At 34.2% G+C, this 19,575-nt stretch overlaps 1 long non-coding RNA gene across 1 annotated transcript; it reads left to right on the top strand.

The window, feature by feature from the left end:
• Positions 1–9,710: 9,710 nt before the first annotated feature.
• LOC108451901 (uncharacterized) lies at positions 9,711–10,534 on the top strand. The gene is made up of 2 exons (XR_001866312.2): positions 9,711–9,980; positions 10,242–10,534. It is a non-coding gene; the product is annotated as an uncharacterized LOC108451901 (long non-coding RNA).
• The last annotated feature ends 9,041 nt before the right edge of the window (positions 10,535–19,575 follow it).

Here is a 19,575-nt window from a genome sequence, read left to right as displayed (position 1 = left end):
TACCTCTAATTCATTTTCTACTATTTTTAGTGTATTTTCAAAGTTACACTACTGCAGTAACTCAAATCTGTCAAGGCTAAATTACTCATTCATGATCATTGTTCACAAAATTAATACAACATCGTTTGTATAATCATCACCGAGACATTCATATCACATTTTCATTTACCATCTTACCATACTGTTGTTATGTCGAGTTTTCAACCCGAGGGTTAAGTACATACCTGTTCAAAGTATCAATTTCACAACATTTACCAATACGTCCCTTTCATCTCGAGTATTCCTCTATTTGAGTAGAATTTTACCCGTTGAACACATCAGAATATAATTCGGATACATGGAAAGTTTGCACATAAGTGCCACATATGTAGCCAAGCTACCATGTAACCTGCCCATAAGTGAACTCAGACTCAACTCAACGAGCTCGGGCGTTCGCATCCATAAGTGAACTCGGACTCAACTCAACGAGCTCGGATGCCTAGTTACATCTCACGAACTCGGACTCAACTCAACGAGTTCGAACATTCGCATCATAAGTGAACTCGTACTCAACTCAGCGAGTTCAGATGCTCAACCATCCTAGTGACATGTCACTTGTATCCTAATCTATTCCTAAGGTTCAAACGGGATTTTCCTCGAACACCTATCCTTGCCATCTTCCGTAAAATACCGAAACCAATACTCGGTAGCACTTTATATTTAACAGATAATACACATAACTTGCATTTTATTCGAAAATAACCACAAAGCATATATTTCATGATAAAAATCAGCATATCATATATTTAACATCAATAACTTAAAAATAACAATTATGCTACATTATTTACACATGAACTTATCTCGATACCACAAAGGTGAAAAGACATACTCGTCCATAAATCGATTTCTTTCCGTTCTAGGTCCAAATCTCAATTTTCATCATCTATAACATCACATTTAGCCTACCAATCAGTCACAATATTCATATGGGTCTAAAAATCATATTTTTACAAATTTTCATTTTGACCCCTAAACTTTTGCATATTTGCATTTTTTCCCCAATGCTCGTAAATTAATTTTTATCACATTTCTTTACTCCTTGAGTCTAGATGAACCATTTTCATAACTATAGCAACTCATAATTTCAACTATTTTACACATTTACAACTCATTTTACAACTTAGCAATTTAGCCCTTTTTAAGGTATTTTCATGCAATTTCTTTCACAAAAGTTGTTTATTAAACAACTAGGACTTATAATCTTCCATAAAAACACAGAAAACAACACATATACATTCATGGCAAAACCCTAGACTCTTTATCATCTTGCACAAAAGTCCCCTCATATGAAAGCTTATGCTTTAGAGGTTCCAAAAATACAAAAATCATCAAGCAAAGACATTAAAATCACTTACAAGCAAGGGAAATATGTTGCTGAAATTTTCCAGCTTCAAAACCCTTTCTTTGCTGCATATTTCGGTGAAGGGGAATAGAAAAATGATAGCTTTTTCTTCTTCTTTTTTATTTGTTAATAATAAAACTATTTTGTCTAATTTTGACTTTTCAACTATTTTGTCTCTCATGGCCGGCCATCACACTTTCAATGGCCTAATTTCACTTTAAAAACCCCCAATTTAAGATACAAGGCAATTTAACACCTTTAGGTATTAAAACACAACTTTTACTTTTTACGCGATTTAGTCCTTTTTCGAAATTGGACTAGAAATCGCTAAAATTAATATACCAAAATTAACATGCACTTATAAAATCATATTATAACACATAAAATAATACTAAAATAATTTTCTCTGGCCTCGGAATAGTAGTCCCGAAACCACTATTCCAACTAGGCCCAAAATCGAGCTGTTACATTTTCAGCCTGTTACCCTACTACTTAGGGGGTTAAGGCTCACTGTCTTTGATCTGCTCCGCTACTGTTTAAGGGAGATCTGTATTTTATAGCCTGTTACCTTACTGCTTAGGGGGTTAAGGCTCATATCTTCAACCTACTCTCTTGCTACCTCAGAGAGATAAGGTCGGTGGCTAAAATCTACTCCATAGCCGATACATAGAGATAAGGTCTGTAAATTTCAGCCCGTTACCCTACTGCTTAGGGGGTTAAGGCTCGTATCTTCAACCTGCTCTCTTGCTACCTCAGAGAGATAAGGCCGGTGGCTAAAATCTGCTCTATAGCCGATACATGGAAATAAGATCTGTAATTTTCAGCCTGCTTCCTTGCTACCTTAGGAAGATAAGACCTAGATCTTTAACCTGCTCTCTTGCTACCTCACAGAGATAAGGCTGGTGACTAAAATCTGCTCTATAGCTGATACATGGAGATAAGACCCGCCATTTCTGATCTGCTCCATAGCCGATACATGGAGATAAGATTTGTAATTTTCAATCTGCTTCTTTGCTACCTCAAGAAAATAAGACTTGTGAATTCACCGATGTCACTACACTATCCTTTGGGGAACATGCCCTGTAGACTTGGTTTCTTATGCCTATGTTTATGCCAAATGATTAAGATGCTATGATCAAAATGAATCAGATGCCCTTAATCAAATACGCTATGAATGATATGAATGTAAAAATGTCATGAGAATGATTCCTTTTTTAAAAGCTTAAAATATCATCACTCGTTATTCATCAGAGTTTTATCACTGTCGTATTATGCTGCTTTCTTGCTCAGCCAGTATTTTCCAATAGAAGACCCGTAGAAACCCCCATTCTGCTCAGTTGGTTTGCCCTATTGCAACTTTAGGGTCCATTTTACTGTACTTTTGGGACCTAAGGTTTGTATCATCTTCAAACCCTATTCTACAACTCAGGAGTATAGGACCTGAATCTTTCATCAATTCGGTCCATTACACCACCCCTTGGGTGTCATGACCAGATGTGTACACTTGATATTTGCATGAATGAGGAATATCCTTATGTCTAGGTTGACATCGCTTATTTCTATTATTGATGCCATATTCTTCCTATTCAACCAATATCTTTGACTGAAAATCCGAAGAGATAATCTCAATTTGGACTCAAATATTTCCAACCCTTAAGTTGGGCAAGTTCTAAACAAAAGTTCAGTTTCATGTTCCTGCACCATTTAGAAACTTCCAGAGTAATACGCAGAACATCTTTTGTGAAGGTATTATTAGTCCATTAATCATTATTTCAATGCAAAATGCTTGAAAAAGATCATAACAATAGATAAGAGAGAAAATAACTGGGAGCATAGCTCAAAAGATAACAAACGTAAATAGAAGGAAATTTATTAAGATGTATCAAAGATAGCAAATTTAAAATTGGCAAAATAGAAAACTAGATGTCCTAGATATCGCAGCCTGAGCTTCTTTGTACTGACTTCTTGAGGACCATTTTGAGTTCAATTTGTGTTTAGGGAATTCGGAGTATTTCGTCGATGCCCCAAGACGTAGCATACTTCTTCATTGTTAATTCAGACATAGCAAGACTATTGTATGCCCCACTTTGATCCAAATTTAAGCTGCCCTTTTACGGTTTTCAACTCAAATCCCCTTTGGTCTCAAAGAGCCCTTTGTGGGTTTTCGCCTTGGCCTCTCCTGTTTCTTTTTCTTTTCTTTGGTGTTTTTTTTTAAACAGTTAACTGTAACTAAATCCGAGTTCACCAAATTAGGCAGGTCCTTGCCATCCATCTCAGACAATATCAATGCTCCTCTAGAACAGGCCTTCTTTACTACATAAGGTCCTTCCTAATTTGGCATCCACTTTCCTCTAAAGTTATTTTGTATAGAAAGGATCTTCTTCAATGCCAAGTCCCCAATTCTCTAGGATGAACCCCCTTTTGTCGTAAGCATACATCATCTAACCGTGACGAATATCCTTCAAACTTGACTGATTATATCGGGATTGGATCCATTCAACCTCATCCAACTTTAGTTCTGATTCAGAGAAAAGAAATAATGGACAAAACGCTTCCATTCCACAAAGTAATAAGAAAGGCATTGCCCTGATTAAGGTCTTAGCCGACGTTTGAAAAATATAGAGGGTAAATGGTAACTTCTTCATGACAATCTTTACAAGTCTCGATCACATTCCACAATCTCTTTTTGTTGTTTTTGTTTTTATTTTTTCTTTCACTTTTTGTTTCTTTCTTTTTGGCTGCCTTTGCTGTATTAGGATATGGCATCTGATCTTTGAACAAACTGCAAACTTTTGACATTGTGCAGCTGTATTAGACACGATCTTTTCTCACATTACTTGTCGGCACCTTTTTTAAAATTTGACGACTACTGACATCGTAATATTGGCATATGAAACGACCCTCACCCTTTTCATAAAGTCATCAACGACTACCAAGATAAATCAATGTATATTAGACTAGAATGGTCCTGATAACATCCGTGCCCCACATAGAAGAAGTCTGTGAAGAAATGAATAAGGTACATGAATCTTGTCTCAATAGTACCCAAACCTCATGATTAGTGTGGCTACTGTGAAACCATTAACATATGTCCTTCTAACATCCGTATAGAAATTTTTTTGCATCTCCAGGTATATCTTGATATGGTCATGCAAAAACATCTTTTAATACTTAGAATAATTAAATGACGATTCGCTTTGTCTTTGCGGTGACTCAGGCTCCGATCTTTGCCTCCTGCTCACAATGTCCACTGACCCTTTGTAGAGTAGGATCTGTGTTTTATCTTGTTCTGTCATCCTTGAAAAAATCAGGCCATAGGCTACAATCTCTATCATCTTCAAAGTCTTGAAATCCGCTTAAACACATATCTCACCCTAAAAGAGAGTCAGTTACAGCGTTGCTCATGTCATTGATATCTAGGAACCTATTGTAAGTACAAAGACATATTTCCAAAGAATAAATAATTCTAAGGCTGATTATTTGTATGATATAATCATAAAGAATAAAATAATATTTAAAAGACAGTCCAAAGAATAAAAGAATGTATACTATGAAATGGAAAGAATGAAAGAGTATTTGCTCAAAAAGATGCATTTTATTGAAATAAAAATTCTGGACACAAGCCTATGTCACAAAAGGATTCTTATTGCCCCTAGGCTTAAAGCAACAAGCGCGTTTTGAATATTACTCTAGATTAGCTCTAAAAAGACAGGGATCTTTTCCACAGTTCTATTATTCAAAACCCCCCAAGTACATAAAGGTTTAGAAACTTTTATTCCCCGATTTTCTCTTCAGATATGTCATTCAGAATCCCCGATATTCCTTCCACTTTTGACTTGTTCAAGGCATCACAACCCTTTTGCCCCCACCTTCAAATGTCACATTTACTTTATTATCAGAGCGATTAGGTTCTGAGGAATTGTCAAACTTCACAATTCTCATTTCAATTAACCTTTCAACCAACTTTTTAAACGTAGTGCAGTTTTCGATTGAGTGCCCCGCTATTCCCGCATGGTACTCATATTGAGCATTCTCATTATACCATTTTGGGAATAGAGGTTGCATGGGTTCTGAGTAGAACGGAGACACCACATGCACATAAAAAAGGTTCTGATACAGCTCCTTTTATGACATCGGGATAGGTGTAAACCGGAGCTTTTCTGTATTTGGCCTCGAGTTAAATTCCTTCCTTGAAGAGCCTCGATAGCTAGTGGTTACAGCCCTCGACTGGTCTATGCTGACCAATTTGGAAGGCATGCTCACGATATTCACTTCATTCTTTTTGTCTCTCGGAGTTGACTTTTTAATGCTTTCTGCCACATCATCCTCTCACTTCTTACCGCATTTTCAGTCATCTTACCGGACATTACTATATCTAAAAAGCTCAGAGTAGTGCTTCCCAACATAGGGTCAATGAACGGGGCTTTTAGAGTATTGGTGAAAAGCATTGTGGTCTCATTTTCCAAGAGAGGCAATTGGACTTGTGTTGCTACCTCTCTCCATCTTTGGGCATATTGCCTGAAGCTCTTACTCTGCTTCTTTTCCATATTCTGTAGGGTAATTCTATCTGGTGCCATGTCTGTCACATGACTATACTGTTTCATGAAAGCTTGTGCTAGATCTTTCCATGAATTGATCTGGGTATGGCTCAATTGGTTGTACCATTTGGATGCTGCCCCAACCAGACTTTATTGGAAATAGTGAATCAATAATTGGTCATTATTGACATACCCAATCATTCGTCTGCAAAACATAGTGATGTGAGCTTCGGGACAGATAGTCCCATTATATTTTTCAAATTTAGACATTTTGAACTTGTAGGGAAGTATTAAGTCTAGAACCAAGCTCAAATCCCTGGCGTCAATTCCACGATAATCATCAGTATATTTCATCGCCTTGAATTTTTCCTCTAACCACCTATACCGATCCTCGAGTTGTTTTGGCAGTTTCATCTTTACTTTTTCCATTTCGTTCAAATCAGGAACTATAGGAGTAGTTGGATTGCCCCACGGATTGGAGCCTGAGCCTATCAAATAATTCACTGCTGCTGAGGTACTGGCTTGATATTGCTGAGTTTTGATAATTGGTACACCTTACGAACATGCTTGTGCATTTGACGAAGTGAAACCCAGAGGATAGAGAGGCTCCTCATTGTCCACCCCAACATTGATCATGGAAATTTCCCTTTTTTCTAGCCCCTTAGTCAGCAATTGGGACAATTGGTTCATCATATTCCTTTGAGACTCTTGCACTTGGTCTCTCATATCTTGCCGTATCCTCATCAGTTGCTCTTGCATTTGCATTTGTATCTGGTCATGCATCTCTCTTTGAAGTTGTTTAAGTCTTTCCAATCTTTGGTCCATATCTTTTGTCTTAGCACAGGTACCGTAACGATGCTTGGTTGGTAAGTTTTTATTGGTTTCCAGATTAACTGAAATGATTTCAATTAATTAGGGTCTTTTTGTGAAAATCTAATGCAAATGATGCAATCCTACGCAAATGCATAGAATGAATGCAAAAGAAAGAATGGTGTTGATTCTGAATTCAATTTTATTAGAACAACTTTTCTAGAAAACAAATCCCTTTACATAAAACAGATTTACATATGCGGCATTGCCCTCATGTTCCAAGCGAAGACACCGATTTCTTTTCTTTGTAAAAGTTAAATCTCGCAAGCTTCCAATAGATGCTCCCACTAGCTCCTTTTGCTTGATTCAGGCCGCGACTTAATACTCACTTATCCTCGCAATGTTTGTTAGATCCTTTAAGAAAGTTGAGACGTGACGTCTTTCGAATAATCTCTATCGACTTGAATCCTCAAGTAAAGTCTTGTTTCCTCCGCGAACTATCAACCTTCTTCCGTTGTGTTTACGTGGACCATATTCAGACAACCGTATTATAATCCACTTTATCAAGAAATTCATTTTCTTATGACAAACTGTTCTATTTAGCAATCAAATATGAATCAACATCTCCTTTCTATAATGATGTAATACAATACAATACAGTCATAAACAAAACAAACAAAATACGTTAGTACAGAAGAAATAAATAGCAAATAGAACACCTATTTGGGTAATGACTAGGTTTTGGAGTGGCTCTACCTAGGGTAGGCTCTTAAGACTCGCTATATGCGATTTAGTTCTAAAGACAGGGTACCTGAACCAGCAGATTCCTTAATCTCACCCATTATAGGCTCATATGGATCGAGTTTAGTTTAGAGGAATACATTTCCCTATGACCATGCGGAGGTGAAAACCTCACGAGGACATAGCTTTTTACTCCCACTTAAGAGGTGTGACCACAACGGTCATGCAATATGCAATGTGAGGGGACATAAAAACTCAAAAACATGAATAAAATGATGGAAACCATAACACCAATGAAATGCAATGAGGATCGTGTATTTAAAAACTAAACTTTTAATTTTCGACAAAAGGACAAAAAATAATCAATTTTACGGCTTGAGTCTCTTATTGGTCCCTAGTGGAGTCGCCAAGCTGTCGAAACCATTTTTAAAAGTTTGAAAAAAATGGAAATCGACTTTAAAAACGAATTATAGAGTCGCCACTGATCTTTTTGAAGTGTAATCGGATCACCTTGAGATTGATCATTTTAATAAAACATTTAATTTATTAAAACAATAATTTTAGGTCTACGAAAATTGAGAGAAATGATTCGGGAGTCGGTTACGCACAAGGAAGGGTTAGCACCCTCGTAATGCCCAAAATTGGTACCAATTGATTATTTAATGTCCTATCGTTGAAAACTTAAAGAAAAATTGCCAAAATACGATTCCTCTAAAAATGTGTGATCAACTCGAATTGGATTTTAAGATTCACTCGTTCCAAAAAAAAAAATCACATCTAGCACGTTAGGACACGATATTTTAAGCCTCTAAAAACTGAGATCACCTCATGACTTCCAAAACGCAACGAAAAGGGTATTCAATTATTTGGCCCAACGAAAAAACGAAACCTAGCATGTTAGGGCACGATTTCTCAAATTTCCAAACATAGAACATTACCTTATTTTAAAATTTAGAAAACATGAATAAAATTTTAAAGGAATATTTGACTATTTTGGGCAAGCAGAAAATCGAAAACCAGTACGTTAGGGCACGATTTCCCAAATTTCCAAAAGCCAAACATTGCCTTTGTTTTAGAAGTTTTTTTAAAATTGATATATTATAAGACTGACTCGAAATGCTTTTTATTTGGTTTATTTGGAATAAAAATGAGACGACCAATATCGATTAAAATGCTGAAATTTGAGCCACAATGCGATAATATATGAAAAACAAAGTCTATATACATGGATAAAATATTATACAAATGAATAGTCATAATATGGAATTTTGAAAGGAACGAATTTGGTAGCGTACAACGGCAACATATCATATATTATACATATACCAATATTAACATCTAATGAATTAAAAGCGAACTTAAAGACATATCAAGTAAATTAACACAAATAATATATAACAAGTTTTCTAAAGCAAATAAAGAAATGACTGATACAAAGGAAATGCAATTTAGGATTATCATTATGCAAACAATATACATAAAACTTGGAACAAGTAATCTACATGAAAGTTTAAAATAGAACAAGAAAATAAAGATAATAATATATATAAAAGAAATGTATAAATGAAATTTCTAAATGAATAATGTATGTAAAAAAGAAAATGATATACAAAATAATATATATCTATCTAAATACATAATATACATGAAAAAAACTTAATGTCAATAATATATACATAAATAAATTGAAAGAAGATATATATACATATAAATACATTTAAAAGAACAATATTTACATAAAACAGTATGAACAATGATATATATTTAGAATTTAAAAAATGTAAATGTATGTACAATAGCATTAAAATATCGTTAGAACACGTAAGAATATAAAAGAAGACTTTAAAATAAATAAATTGTGAAATAAAACAATTAGGAGAGAAAACAAAAATAAAAAGTATAAAATGGCAAACTGGAACAGTGCAAAATCAATAAAATAATTCAAAATAGTATATATTAAAATAATATATATAAAATAAAATAAAATAAGATATGAACTAAAACTTAATTGAAATAAGAGCAAACCTAAAGAGACAATTAATAAATAAAAAAAGATGGAAAGTGAGATAAGGGCCAAAGAGCAATGCGCGCAAGTGCGCGGGGACCGAAAGCGCAAATGGTCCAAATCCCAAAATGTTGTGCCCAGGCGCGGGCTAAATTGAAATGGCGTGCAAGTTCCAGGGACAATTTAAAAAAACAAGGAAAATCTAAACAAGTTTTAATTACAACTCAGCGCAAAAGGGGAGGACTCAATGAGCAAATCCCTCACTTTAAGCCAAATTGTGTGGGTCCAACACCAAACGGTGCTGTTTTATTCCAATTACTTAACCCATTTTTTAAACCATTTTACCCTTTGTTTAAAAAACAACCCTAAATTTTGAGAACCCCCTTTTGCTCTCCCCTCTGCTCCTCGTCGAAAGGCTTATGCCAAGCCTTCAACTTCTTCGAAAATCGCTTGCGACCAACGAAGCAGGGCCCTCCAGTGGTGCGAGCGCGATGCAACTCCGGTGAGCTTCTCCCACTTACTCTTATATTTCGTATTTATAATGCGAATTTGAATGAAAAAATAAAAATGGGGAAAAAAAACAGTGATAAACCTTTGAAATGTATTCTACTGCTTTTATTGATTTTTGTATATTTGCGAGAATGATTTCTTCAATCTGTGTTCTATTTCTCTGAAAAAAAACCCCGTCCCTTTACAATTAAAAATCGAAGGCTTTATAGCCAATATACAAGCAGTTTCTGCTGTTTCCTTGTCCAACTCGCAGGCCATGAAGTTGTGGAGAACGAGGGGCGTGGAGCACGGGCGCGAGCATGGAGCGGGGCACACGGGGATCGTGCGTGGAGTGCCGACGTGGGGATTGTGGCGTGGGTGACCTAAGTTTCCCTAGGTTAGCCGATTAGATTTAGATTTTGGGCCATGGGTATTGGGCCTGTCTCATATAATTGGGTTAGTTTCATTTTGGGTTTTGGGTTTGTATTTAGGCTGGGCAATTTTGGCCCATTACATGTCATATTCAATAAAATTGCGATGATTAATTAATTTAATTTTTACTTCAAATTTCAATTATTTAATTTCAATTAATTAAATAATAATTTGCATAAATTAATTAATCTTTAAGTTATCTTTAGTACTTAGCGAGAAAATACATTCACTGTAGATAGTAATGCATTAACCTATTTATTTTAATTATCATTTTCATTCATTTCAAAGTATTGGTCCTACATGCAATCTATTTTGAGTTATATCAAGCTAGCAGAGGAATTAATTTGACATGTATAATTAAGGCTTAAATAATTTGTAATTAAGTTCTAACTCTCTATTTATTAATTACAATATTATTTAATTATGGAGTCATTCCTCTAAAATATCATGATTAAACTTTCCTTAAAAAATCTAAGTAAGAATTTATCATGTTTGAATCTCTATATGATCTAATCAAATAAAGTGTTCCAATATAATATTTTTGTCTATGGTTAAATCTAAGTAAAATTTAGCTTTTGAGTGTCAATTCGAAGAAAAGAATGTTACTTCAAAAGTCTTAAACAAATAAACCCTAAATAAGTAAATATACAAATACTAAAATTGTCCTAATGAAAGCCAATGGAATCCGAAAATGTCCTTTGCTCCTTAAAAAAAAAAAGCACTTACGGCCGAAATTAAAATTTTAATTTTTAATAATTTTATCATTATAATTTTTATAAAATTAAATCAAATTTCTATTATTTTTAAGAAATTAAAATATTATTTTATTTTATTAATTTAAAATTTTAAATTTTTAATAAAAATTTAAATAGATAATTTTTCATTTTAAAAACCTTACCAGCCCTCTAGATAGGTCATTGTCCCAATTCCTTCTTTCTTCTTTTGACTATCATTAGATGCAGGGGCGATGCCAGGGGGGCTGGCATGGGCCCCGGCCTCCTCTAAAATGTAAAATTGTTCTTTTGGCACTTAAATTTTTTTAAAAATTTTAAATTAATAAAGGTAAAATTACACTTTAGCCCCCTTAAAATTATAAAAATTTGATTTAATTTTTTACAAATTATAAAGATATAAACTATAAAAAATTAAAATTTTATTTGTCCCTAAAATTTTGTTCTAGCTTCGCTCTTGATTAGATGAAACAAATCCGATTATAATTGAATTAATTCGAAATTTTTATTTTCTAGTTATTACCGACAAAATAGTGACAGTAAATGATATGAGTCGTGTGATTTTGTCAAAAATTTCGTCAAACAATTAGAATTTTAAGAACCCTATGCAACATTTAACCCCGCATTCAACATTTTCTTATCAAGAGTGACCACAAATATAAAAGCTTAGACAGGTATAATTAATGTTATACTTGCAGTGAAATCGAGGATAAAATTTGTCCACTATTTTAAGCTAGAAATTTTACGACAAACATATCTATATCTTTCACGCACAAATTGTTGAGGTTTTGAAAATTTTGAGTTTTTAAGTAGGGTAAATCTTAAATTTATATATAAATAATGGTATAATATGTAATGATATATACAACATTTTAATTTGATTTAATTTTTGTAAAAATTAACACATTATCGAAATAATTCTATTTTACATTTACATATTATATATACTAATAATTATATTTATCTAATATAAAAATAAATTGATGTATTCATTTATTTAAATGTGTAAAATTGAATTAAAATTAAAGTTTTATACATATATTTGAACAAAATTAAAGTTTAAAGTGTATTATTGCACAAAATCAATGTTCATGTATCAAATTACATATTAAATCAAAGTTCATATATAATTTTAATGTTTAAGTTCAACCCTATTCTTTGTAAATAATATATTAGTTTTTGGTTCAGATTTTATTATATTTTTAAATTTTCTTATGTATAGGTCTTGTCTAAATATTTTTGTTATCAGTTGGATTATAATTTGTAATAGTTAATTATGATAATAGTTATTTGAATATATATTATTTATACTAGGTTTGTTTTTTTTAAAATACCCTTTATGTTTCATTTCTTTCTTCTTCTTCTTTTTTTAAATGTTTGGGTATCCGCTTAATTTGAGATATAATTGTTTGACACTTTTTTTATCATGATTTTATGTGATCTAGAATTCTTATTTTTCATCTTAATGTTTGAATTATTATTTTGCATCTTAACTATTTTTTATAGTTTTGTTTTTTTTTTGTTTTTACCCTTTCATCTAAAATGTTAAAAAAATATTAGTTAATTTTAATTGAAAATATATAAAATAGAAAAATTAAAAATCCAAGATAACAATTTTCATATTTTCTTATTATTTTAACCTTCAATGTCACAATGAAAAACAAAACTACAAAAAAATGACATAATATGTGTAAATGCCCAAATTTGCCCGAGCCCAATAAACAATTATTAACAGTCCTTTTACAACTTGCAAACCCAATCCCGGACAACCCAACTACGCCCAAACCTATGGGGACCAAAAGGCCCAAAACCTAAACACTATCAACTAGGCAAAAAAACCCTAGGTCCCTATGTGCCGCTGCCCATGTGCGCTGTATCAACAACCTTCGCACCTTCCGTTGCTGCCCACCAACTCCTCTGCCACACTCGCAAACAAGCAAGAAAAGAGGACACGCAACAGAGACAACAGAGCAGAGAAATAAGACAAAGAAATAGTAAATTATTGTAATATATTGGGCTATAAAAGCCTCGAAAAATCAGTTATGGGGGGGGGAATTTTGGAAAATAAAAACAGAGGAGATTGATTCAAGGTTATCATCCTTTTATTTTTTTTTTCTTTCGAAACTGCATATACATATGCATATACTTATATTTTTATATTTGCTTTTTTTAAAAAAACTATTATATATATATATATCGATATATATAAAAAAAAAGAGAAAATTTACCTTTTGAACTCCGGCCACCGTGCGTGGTGGTCAACGGCACGGTGGACGACCGATGGTCCTCGGCCGGACTTTGGGGCTTCGTCTAGAGAGAGAGAGAGAGAGAGAGAGAGAGAGAGAGAGAGAGAGAGACCGAGAGAACTTCTAAATTTAAAAAAAATACCGAAAACAGAATGAATTTTTGTCAAAAAAAATAAAATTTATATAGCTTGTAAAACGGCACCATTTTGTGCGTTAACTCCGGGCACTAAACGGTGTTGTTTTGACGCAAAACGGGCCAACTTGACCCGCTTTCTCAGGATCCGCGCGTCTCCAAGTTTTGGGTTTTTTGAGCTTCAAGTCCTTCCACTTTTTAAGAGTTTTTTAATACAGTCCTTACTTTATTATTTCTTTCTTTTTAAATCTGCCCATGTACTTTTATCTTTTTTTCACTCTGGTCCTTCAACTGTTCGGTGGTTCTAGAAACAGTGCGTTTAGAGGGCGAAAGGAACAATTTCCTAATAAGTCCCTATGAAATTTCGTGCTTTTCGAATCGATCCTTTATCATTTTTGTTTTCTACCGAGTATTCGTTTATTTAATTATTTAATTATTTATTATGGGTACGTTTTATTTATCATTGTCTTTTATTATTTTGTTCTTATTTTATTTTATTTTAGCATATACTTGTTCATTTATTAGTTTTGTTCTTTTTTATTTTAGGCATTCTATTGTGATGCTTCTTTTATGATCATGCATTATCTTTCGTTTTTCTTTCCTTTGAATTAACCCCATTATTTCATTAGTATTCCTTTATTTATTTAATTATTATACATCATTTTAACATTTTAGCCTTTCTACTTTTTATTTTATTTTACCTTTTATTATTGTTATTATTACTCCACTATTTATCTACTTTATTATTATTATTATTATTATTATTATTATTATTATTTTATTTCATGCATATTGTTGTCATAATTTTCTATTATCATTATATTTTCATGCATTATTAGTTTATCGTGAATAAATGTCACATCATCGTTCGTAAAACATGAGAATATTTTTATGTTTCAGTCATATTTGATACTATACTCGAATCAATTAAACGTATATCATTTTAGAGATTACATTAATTCTTACTCAAATACACAAAAAAGGAGGTTTTTAATAAAATAAAGGCAATATTCCGTGTTTGGAGATTCTAGAGATCGTGCCCTAACGTGCAGGGTTTCGATTTTCTTTGTTTGATCCAAATGACCGAATAACCTTTTGAAATTAAAACGCATGAATTTTGAAAATCAAAAGACAAGATTATTCTCGAGGTTTTAAAATATTGTGTCCTAACTTACTGGATGTGGCATTTTATTACTTCGAGACAAGAAGGTCTTTAACATCCGTTTCGATTTACGCAAACAAATTCTTCGTAAAAAATCAACATTAAAAAAGAGAGGATCGTATTTTTAATTCTTTTCGAGTTTTTTTTTAAATTTGACATTAAGACATTAATTAATCAATTAGGTACCAATTTTGGGCGTTACGAAGGTGCTAATCCTTCCTCGTACGTAACCGACTCCCGAACTCATTTTCTCAAATTTCGTAGACCAAAATCGTTGTTTTAGTAAATTGAAATTTTTTATTAAAATGACCAAATTTTTAGGTGATTTGATCACACCTAAACAAAAAAGATTGGTTGCGACTCCTATGTTCGTTTTCATTTTCAAAATCATAGTCGACCTCGTTTTCAAAAAAAATGGTTTTGACAGCTTGGAGACTCTACTGGGGAACAATAAGAGAGTCAAGTCGTAAATTGATTAATTTATGTCTTTTCATCGAAATTGAAAATCCGATTTAAAATACGATCCTTTCATTGCATTTCATCGTTATCTTTGTTGTTTATGTTATAATACTTGCTTCGTTGGTTCGAGTCTTTAAATAGTTTTGCATATCACATTGCATGATCTTTTGATCTACCCTTTTAAGTGGGAGTAAGAAACTATTCCTTCGTGAGGTCTTCACCTCCGTGTAGGATAGTGGATCGCTTTCGGGATACATCCGTACCTATGTCTTCATGAGATTTTCATCTCCGTGTAGCCATAAGGAAATGTATACCACTGAACCAAACTTAATCCATATGAGCCTATAATGGGTGAGAATCGAGGAATCTGCTGGTTCAGGTACCCTTACTCTAAAACCGAGCCACATATAATGAGCCCTAAGAGCCAACACTAAGTAGAACCACTCCAAACCCTAGGGTTCACCCGAACAGGTGCTCTGTTTATCATTTATGTTTTTTTACTGATGTGTTTCTTTTATGATTGCATTGCATTTTCCTCTTAGAGATCTTTTTTTGTATTTCACCCGTCTTTGTTATGATCCTCATCATTATGGTTTATAATTATTGTGTTGGTTTGAGTTTAGGCATATTTCTGCATATGGCATTGCATGATTGGTCGATCTTACCCTTTTAGGTGAGAGTGGGAAACTATGCCTTCGTGAGGCTTTCAGCTCCGCATGGGCTAGTAGACTGCTTCTGGGATACATCCGTACCTATGTCTTTGTGAGATTTTTGTCTCTGCAGGGCCGTAGGGAAATATATTCCCTTAAACCGAACTCAGTCCATATGAGTCTATAACAGGTGAGGATCGAGAAATCTGCTAGTTCAGGTACCTTTTCTTTAGAACCAAACCCCATATAGCAAGCCTTAAGAGCCCACCCTAGGTAAAGCCACTTTGAACCTCTAGTATTCACCCGGATAGGTACTCTATTTTGTTTATTTCTCCTGTGCTAACATGTTTTTTTTTTTTGGATTGCATTGTATTTTCATCATAGAAAGGAGGTGTTGAGTCACATTCGATTGCTAAATAGAAAAGCTTGTCATGGAGAATGAATTTATTGATAAAGTGGAATATAATACGGCCGTTCGAATATGGTCCGAGTAAACAACAAGAGAAGGCTGATAGTCCATGAAGGAATACATGACTTTGCTTTATTGCCTGAGGATTCAAGCCAACATAGATTATTTGAGAGCCATCATGTCTTAAAGAAGCTGACGAACATCGTGTGGATAAGTGAGCAATGGGCGCGGTCTGGATCGAGCAGAAAGGAGATAATAGAGATATCATTCAGAAAATTTGCAAGAATTTGACCATAACATCCGGATATGAAGAAAAAGATCGGTGTCTTCGTTAGGAATATGAGGGCAAGGCCGCATATGTAATCCATTTTATGTAAAGAAATTTGTTTTCTAGAAAAGTTGTTCTAATGGAATTGAATTCAGAATCAACGCCTCTCTTTCTTTTTGCATGCATATCATGTATTTGCATTGCATTTTATTATATGTATTAGATTTTCCCAAAAGGACCCTAATTAGGTAAAATTATTTCAGAACCGACAAAGGATATGGACCAAAGATTGGAAAGAATAGAGCAAATGCAACTACAGATGCAAGAGCAATTGGCTAAGATTCAACAATATATGCGGGAACAAATGCTAGAATTCTAAAGAAATATGATGGACCAGTTAACCCTGGTACTAGCAGGAGAATTTGAGAAAATGAGTGGCCCAGTGGGTATGATAAAGAAGACCTCAACTATTCCCCAAGTTTTATTCCAATAAGTGTCCTGACCCAACCAGACACACATCCGCAAAAGGTACCCGTCATTATCGGACCCCAATATCAGACTGATACCTCAGCACTGTTAAACTTCTCGATGGGTTCAGGTTTTAACTCGAAGGATGATCGAGCCAACCTGTTGTTCTAACAGAAACAAAGGAAAGGAGAGAGTGGACTTTAAAGGCCCCGAAAAAGAAGGAAAAAGAAGCGAATAGTATGAGTAGGTATAACAAGGGTTATTTGGAGCTGATTACAGTAAGCCAGACAAGGACGGTAACTACCAGCCATCAGGTCTCCCCAAGGCAAGAACTTGATCCAAGATCAAACTCAGAAAAACCCCAGTTCGCACCCATCCCAATCACATATAGGGAATTGTACCAAATTTTGTTTGACATACATGTTGTATCCCCTTTTTACGTAGAACTAATATAGCCTCCATACCCTAAATGGTACGATGCAAGCGGCTAATGTGAATACCATGCGGGAATCATGGGGTATTCCATCGAGAACTGTACCACTTTTAAAAAGTTAATCAAAAGACTTATCAAATTGGGTATCATGAAATTCGATGATCCCTCTAGTGCAGAAAATTCGTTACCCAACCTTTCTATTAAAGGGGTAAACATTATGAGTTCCGTGATGGATAGAGGCATGAGATCTAAGGGTACATCGAGCTCAGGACTCTAATGCAAGACTTGATATTGGGAAATCTGAACATTAACGACGTATCAGAAGAGAGAACCCGAGAATAGAATTTTTCGAGCATCTGCCTTTACATACTTGGGAGTGTTTTGAACCATGAGACTGTGAAAGAAACCCCTATATTTTTAGAGCTAATCTAGAGTAACATTCAAAACACGCTTGTTGCTTTAAGCCTAGAAGCAACAAGAATCCTTTTGTGAAATAGGCTTATATCCAAAATCTTTATTTCAATAAAATGCATGTTTGTTATCATTTTGAGTAAATATTCTTTTATTCTTTCCGTTTCATACCGTACAAACAATTATTCTTAGATTTTTTTATTTTTTGGACATTCTTTTGAATATTTTTCATTCATGATCATACCATACAAATAATCATCCTTAGAATCATTTATTCTTTGGAATCTGCCTTCGTACCTATAACAGGTCCCCAGATATCAATGATGTAAGTGATGCTATCACTAACTTCGAGTCTCCTTTTGAGCAAGATATATGTCTAGAGGGATCTCAGGACCTTGAAGATGATAGAGATTGTAGTCTATCTCCTGATTTGTCAAGGATGGTAGAACAAGATGAAAAACAGATCCTACTCTAAAAAAGATCAATGGCATTGCGAGCCTAGGAAAGAAGTGAAGATCAAAGCCTAGCTCACCACAAAGATAAAGCGAGACATCATTGAGTTATTCCCAATTCAAAGATGTTTTCGCATAATCGCATCAAGATATGCTTAAGCTACATGATAATGGCCAGGTTAATCATTAGGTTCAGGTACTGCTGGTCCACCATGGAAGGGGATTGCATCAGTTATGCCATAAATGCCGGATTGAGGAAGATAAGACTTTTGTCACTCCTCCATTTCTTCACAAATTTTTTTACGTGTGGGGCATGAATGTTATGGGGCTGATCTCGTCAAAAGCTTCTGGCCAACATCGATTCATCCTTGTGGCCGTTGATTACTTTACTAATAGTGTGAAGGTAGCTTCATGTGCCGATGTTACAAGGTTGACAGTTATCAAATTAAAAAAAATAAAAAAAATAAAAAAAAAAAGAGGGAAAGAGATCAAGTGCCGACAAAGAATGCCAAAAAAGGATCATGTCTAACAATACACAACCTCACAATGTCAAAAGTGCAGTCTATTCAAAGATCAGATGCCATATCACAGTGAAGCAAATGCAGCAAAAAAAAAATCGTGGAAGATAACTGCGACTGGTAAATGTTGGCATAAGAAGTCACCATTTACTTTTAATGCTTATTGAACGTCGGCCAAGACCTTTGGAGGGTAACACCTTTCTTACTAGTTTATGGATTGGAAACGGTTTTGCCCATTAAAGTCAAGATTCCTTCTCTCCAAGCTTCAATTGAGTAAAGAATTGGATGAAGCAGAGTGGGTCCAATTTCAATATGATCAAGTGAACCTGATTAAATGAAAGAGTTTAAAAGTACCCATCATGGTCAAATGTATCAAAAACGAATGACAAAAGTTTATGGCTAGAAGGCTTGCCCTAGAGAATTTCATGAGAAGGGCTTAGTTTTGAAAAGGATTCTTCATATACAAAAAGTCTTCAGAGGAAAGTGGATGCCAAACTGGGAAGGACCTTAGGTAGTAAAGAAGGCCTATTCTGGAGGAACGTTAAGATGGGTGGTAAAGATTTGCCCAATCCAGTGAATTCAAATCTAGTCAATGAGTATTCTACCTAAAAGGGGAGAGGCCAAGGTGAAAACCTGTAAAGGACGCCAAAAAAAAAAGGAAATGAAAAAGGAGAGGCCAAGGCGAAAACCCGCAAATAGCGCTTTGAGATCAAAGGAGATTTGAGTTGAAAACCCGAAAAAGGGCTGTTCAAATTTGGATCAAAGTGGGGCATACAGTAGTTTTGCTATGCCTGAATTAACAATGAAGAAGTATGCTACATCTTGGGGCATTGACA

This window comes from Gossypium arboreum, chromosome 9, assembly GCF_025698485.1.
Source record: "Gossypium arboreum isolate Shixiya-1 chromosome 9, ASM2569848v2, whole genome shotgun sequence".
Classification (NCBI taxonomy): domain Eukaryota; kingdom Viridiplantae; phylum Streptophyta; class Magnoliopsida; order Malvales; family Malvaceae; genus Gossypium; species Gossypium arboreum.
This window is presented reverse-complemented; position numbering and strand designations above follow the sequence as displayed.